Source organism: Apaloderma vittatum, unplaced genomic scaffold (genome assembly GCF_000703405.1).
Source record: "Apaloderma vittatum isolate BGI_N311 unplaced genomic scaffold, ASM70340v1 scaffold13238, whole genome shotgun sequence".
Taxonomy (NCBI): domain Eukaryota; kingdom Metazoa; phylum Chordata; class Aves; order Trogoniformes; family Trogonidae; genus Apaloderma; species Apaloderma vittatum.
Window position 1 is genome coordinate 672 of NW_009731292.1, and position 6,194 is coordinate 6,865.

Consider the following 6,194-nt stretch of genomic DNA (forward strand, 5'->3'; position numbering starts at 1 on the left):
GAGAAGACGAACCTCAAAGAAGAAATAGTAGTGAAGGTGGTGGAGCCAGAAGAAAGCTCTGAGGACATGGCGGTGGTTCCACCTAGCCAAGAACAACTACCTTTTCTGGGGACGTCAGGCAGTGGTTCCTCCTCTGGGAAAGTAAAAGCCAAAACAAAAGGCAGATCCCAGGCAGACCAAAATGAAATAACTGAAGAGGACCTGGTGCAGCTTCAGCAGGCCCAGATGCAGGTGATCCAGTCTGGCTTTGACAGCGTCAACCACAACCTTCAGCTGCTGCAGCAGGGCATGCAAGACCTGAGCAACAGCCTCAGCATCATGGCGCATACGCTTGTTGCCATCAAAAACGTCTACGTGAAAAACAACGCCGGCCCCGCCGCGTATGCCACCACCTCTACTCAGACAGCTGCGGGGTACCTGAGCCCAGGTTCCCCCCAGGTCTCCCCTGCTGAGGACAGAGGTAGAGCGCAGGTGGTTGGAAGCAGCAGCAGAAGCAGCAGCTGCAGCTCCAGCTCCACGTCGCAAGAGCCAGGCCCTTCCGAGTTTCCGAGGCCTCCCCTCAGAACCATTAAGAAAGAACATCCAAATGGCTGCTACTACTTCTGCTTTGCAGATGTGTAAAAACTTGAATGTATGTAAAGTGACTGTGGTCTGAGGTGCTGTTGCACGTTCTTGCTCCGGCCTGTGTCTTTGAAGGAGCAAAGTGGACTTTGCCTCCCGTGTTTTTCCCAGTGGGAAACATTTTGCTCTAGGTGGCATTAAACACTAATTACCAGTCTCCTGTTTAACTCTGTTGCAGTCAGCTAACAATTTTCTTCTGTTTCTTTTATCTTCTTACTCTTAAAAAAAAAACAATCAAAAAACAGATTTATTTTGACTAAGACTCTTGTCTGTATCATCCTTTGTTTAATGTGACCTTTTGAAAAATAAAAGGCATGAGAGTTGAGTAAAAAAGTAACATTATGGTTACTGACAGGCAGGACCCCTCTTATACAAGTTACTTGTTTGATTAAAATACTTGGGTTTTTTTAAGTACTTGCTATTTCTAATAATGTTGGGGGTGTTGGCTTGTTTTGTGTTTTTTTTCTTAAGTCTGAGCTGTGCAAGGCATCACAGGAAGAGTTTGACATAAAAAAAAGTTTAGCACCAAGCTATTGGTTCACAAATGTACTCAGAATTTACACAGCATTGTTCCACTTAAACATTGTTCATTCCCAGCTTGTGAAATGCACCTCCTCCTCCGAGGCATTTTGTTTAACTGCACTAGCAGAGTAGGCTCTTTCTTGTCATGTGATTAAAATAGAGAGATAGGGCAAAAAATAGTAATTGATGAGTGATGCCTGGTTTTGACATGGAAAAATTTTTCCCTGGATGCTTTATAAGCTGGCTGCCTCTTCACCAGATTTTGCAAGCCTTCAGGAATTGATACCACAATATCTGAAACAGAGCAAAATGGTTTATGTTTTATGTGGAGCAGAAGTTAGATTTGCTGTTAAACAAGTTACAGGAGGCGGGGGCTGACTTGGCTCCAGACAGAACGAATGCTCCTATGTAGTTTAATCACAGAATGTTTGGGGTTGGAAGGGACCTCTGAAGATCACCTAGTCCAGCCCCCCTGCCAGAGCAGGATGCCCAAAGGCAGACCACACAGGAACAGTCCAGGCGGGTTTTGAATGTTTCCAGAGGAAACTCCACAACCTCTCTGGGCAGCCTGTGCCAGTGCTCTGTCACCCTCACAGTGAAAGTTTTTCCTTATGTTTATGTGAAGCTTTCATCCTCATCTATTGGAGAGGTGATTAAAGTCTTCCATTCTCTGAAGGATATATCCAAGGGAGAAGAAAGACAAGAAAGCGCGAGCAAAATCTAACTTATTGTCACCTCTGAAGCAAATGCAAAGAAATCATTTTATCCTAATGTGTAAAAAAGAAAATTCTGCTTTTCACATTTAGACAAGAGGAAACTATGGTCACTGGCACTATTCTTAAGATGTGTTGAAGGCTGGTATGTTTAAGGCTTACGTATTAGCATCGCTTTACTTTGCACAGTTCAAAATCAGCAGAGGTGCTGTGTTCCTGTGCCCAGTGTCCATACTGGAGGGGAAAGAAAAACCCTCTTGCCTGCAGTTCTATCCGATGACCTGAAAAATCATGCAGATCCTCTTCTTAAGCATTTATCACCAATATTTACGTCCTACAGCTAGATTTGGCCTATGGCGATGACAAGCTGCTTCTGGTTTTCCAGCCATTTCGCATAAGTGTTTCTGCTGCAAGAATATAGCAAATACAAGCAATGTAGAGAATGGCAACACAGCTGTCCCTCTCCTAGCAGCACAATACCATGTAATCATAGAGTATGGTAAGCTATTTTTCACAATCAGGACTTCTTTTGTTTTACTTCTGCCCTTTTGCCATTATGGTGTTACCAGTCGCACACACATACGCTTCAAAACATGACAGCTGCTGCCTAATAAAATGGGAACAGAGGGTAATCATGTTTTTAGCAAGTGTTTCCCTTCAGTATCATAGATAGAGCAAAATATGCAAATATCTCACAAAATCAAAACCTACATGTGGGGCACGTTGTTAATTAGGATTAATACCTTGAAGAGGAGGAGGTTCTCATTTTCACATTTACTTTAACAAAAGGCGATGGTGTGGGTGACAGGTATGACTACCTTATTAATACATTGCTGAGTTCAAAACCAGCTAGGAACTAATCCTTCTAAATCTTGAGTCTAGGTTGTTCAAAGCTTCCCAAAGTAACCTGTTGGAAGCATTATTTCCCTTCCCTTAGTACAGCTGGGCTCCCTCGAGCAGTATTTTCTGCACCTGAAGAAGGCACCCTTCGCTTGTGTTTTGTTCTCGGCAGCAAAGAAGCCAATTAACACTGATGTGATGTTCCAGGTTGGTTTGCAAAATGTGATCTGAAGTTCCTTCTGGGCAGCAGTTTGAGCTTGTCTTGATTGCAACAGGGAGTTCTTATCCATCCGACTTGCTTTCAGTTCTTTCTCCAGTTGTTAATACTTGAATTTCACTTACCACAGCGTTTCTAAGGAGAGCTGGCTTGCGTGCACTCATTCGAGCATCAATTTAAATGAGTCAGTGACAGCGCAAGCACAGAAAAGCGCAGCAAAATCCTAAGAGCAGAGTAGGCAGACAGGATCCCCTCTATGAACCATGACAAGCCAGGTAATGCTAAAAGACACAGCAGTGGCTGGACGACTACAGGACCTCGACATCGATCTGCCGCCGCGGCTTTGTTCCAGTCTCGCTTCTTCCCCACAGTCTGTCAGTTGTGCTGCTAGCACATAGCAGAGCCAGACCAAAACCACTCTTCTGTTTCTGGTATGATTGAGATTTACATAATATTTTAAACAAGCGAAGATACCAAGCCACCTGTCACCATAGTGTGAAAATTTGTTAATTTTCATCTTCAAATTAATACAGCTGGCTTGCTATTTTTTATGTGCCCTTTCTGTGATCAAAGGATGGTTCTGTCAGGAGCACCAAAACCACACACTGTCCACAAGCCTGCTGCTACATTTCTAGCTGCTCTGAACAGAAGATGAAACATCATTTTCTTGGAGTGTTACCAAGTAAATGAATTCTCAATTTGTTTCTTGTTGTGTGAAGCAGTTCAGGCTATTTATATAAATTACAAGAGGTAATGACCCGGTCACGAAGCTTAATGAAAGTAACGCCCATGGTTTGAACAGGGGCAGAGCTGGCTTTTCATTTGCATTACACACAAGGCATAGCAGTGATGATGCCAAGAAAGAGATCCAGGGAATTTTCTCCAATTCTTCTAGACTTCTGCTGTGCAAAGCGCAGGCAGTGTTTTCCACAGAATGCAAGGACTAAGACACGCAGGCCCATGAACCACAAACACAGATTGTGATAATATAGTGTACTTTTACCTAGTTTTACTAGAAAGAGAAACGAAAGGATCATGGAGGAAACTAGAGGAACCTGTACTTTAACGTGGCATTTCTCCACAGCACAAGCTGCACAGATGCAGTAACAACTTCCCTCCGTTCCTTTCTCTGCTACCTGCCACTTCAGCGTCTCGGTCAGAGGATAACAGGTCTCCTCAGGAGGCTGTAAAAGCTCAGTGACTACATCCAGACAGCTGATCATCTCCAATGAAATCGATTGTGCTGGCCTCTGACTAAATAAGAAATTACAATTATGAAGGGCAAAAAAAAAAATAATAAAAAAAAAGCAGCAGCAGCCTTTTTGGAACAACAAGGCTGTATGGTTAAGAGCAAAAGCAAATAGAAAGGAGGGTTTCTGAGGAGGTTGGTTGAGTTTTCCTATTCTTATTTATATATCACACGTGAACCTACTGAATCACTAAAACTTCCATTGATCCAATCATACAAACATCTGACTCATGTTGGAGTAGTAGCAGCACTTGCTTTTAGTTTTCCCGTAACAGCAAAACAAAATTAACTGTCAAAGCATTTCAATAATACTGAAAAAAAATTAGCCTAGGTTTTATAAATAATTAAGCCATGATACAAGACACAATCAAGAATTGAGGTTTTGCATGCTGAATGAATATTTTATTTAGAACCAGTTTATAAAAATAAAATACAAAATAATTTGAAAACAAAACTTAAACCATTGTACAAAGCCTTGATATGGTACAAATGAGAAAATAAATAATTACAACTTTATGTACAAATGACCATTACAAGGGCATTAACTCTTTATGTTCTTGGGTGCCTGAGCAAACTTAAAAGGAAAAGAATGGCTTACAAGATTTCCAGGGAGGGGATGAGAACTGCAGTCACTGAGCAAGAGAATTTGAGTACTCAGCATTTGTCTTCCTCAAGGGTAACAATCAATCTCAGAACTACTTTTCACTTAATTTAATCATGCTGCAGATTTACTAGCAAGTACTTAATTTCTTATGGGGTGACAACACTGTATTTTTAATTAATACACAGATTTCATTCTTTGTGGTATTGCCCAGAGATTTTAGATTAGCAGCCATCGGCTGGCAGCTTCAGAAAGTCAGAACTTGTCTGAAAGCATTGCTGGTGATTTCCTAGTTTGGATATTCATAGGAAAGCATTTGAAAATTGACATCTGTCTGCACAAGCGCTGCGACTCGTCTCTGGGCTGACTCTACAGAAGGAAACGTAAGATGTTGGGGAAGAGTTTCAAATCTTGCTTTCTAACCAAGGAAAGTAAAGAGGATGCAGAGAAAGCTGCTAGGCAACTGATCCAGATCTCCAGTCAGAGGAAAAAAGATGTGAAATAGGCAAAAAAAAATCCCACCTCACCTCGTATCAAACCTTCATGACCTTGCCTGCCACGCAGCAGATATGGGTTTAAAAGGATTTGAAGCCAGGCAGACCCAACTAACGACACCGTATTTTTAGGAGCAAGCTGGTCTGCTGTTCTTACAGGTCCTTTATATATAAGTTAAGTCAAAGATCGAGTGATCTCAAAAGGAAACAAACATCTCTAATTCAAACTAATTCCAGCTGAATTCCCACAGACATTTGTGGATGATCAGGACCTCATATGAGTAGCCCACTTGCGGATTTTTTTCAAAGAGATCACTTTGTATTCAGCCAAAGCTGGCGCTCAGCAGTAATTCTTACAGAAAAGTAGAGATCAAAAGGCATGTCATGTCCTAATAATAAATACACATTTTCCAATTTAAAATACAGCAACTGCAATTATGATCGAGTGCGTTTATTCCTTGAGTCCCTAAACAGGGAGAAAAATTCAACAAACCAAGACTCGATACTGATTCTAATGAAAGTTTCACCTGCACAGGAACAGCGAGATTACCCAAGGATCCAAGCTTTTCATGTAGAGGAGAAACAGAAGCAAAATACCTAAATGACACATGCAGACAGTTGGGTTTGTCATTATTACTGCTCAGAGAGAACAACAGAAAGTAAAATCAGCCTACGTGTTCAAACCCGGATGGCTGGAGTAATTGCCAAGTTAATACATTAGACTTCAAAACAATACGTTCCTATGCATTTTTCCTTAAAAAAAACCCAAATAGGTTAATATTTAAAAGCCTGATTATTTAAACCAAGGGAAAATATGAGCGCTAAAACTTTTCGGCACTTGACAGTACCTTAAGGTAATTCCTGACCATTATTACACAATCCAGGCTGACTTTTTTTATCATTTCTCTTCTACAAATGTTATATGTAGGGTAAAGGA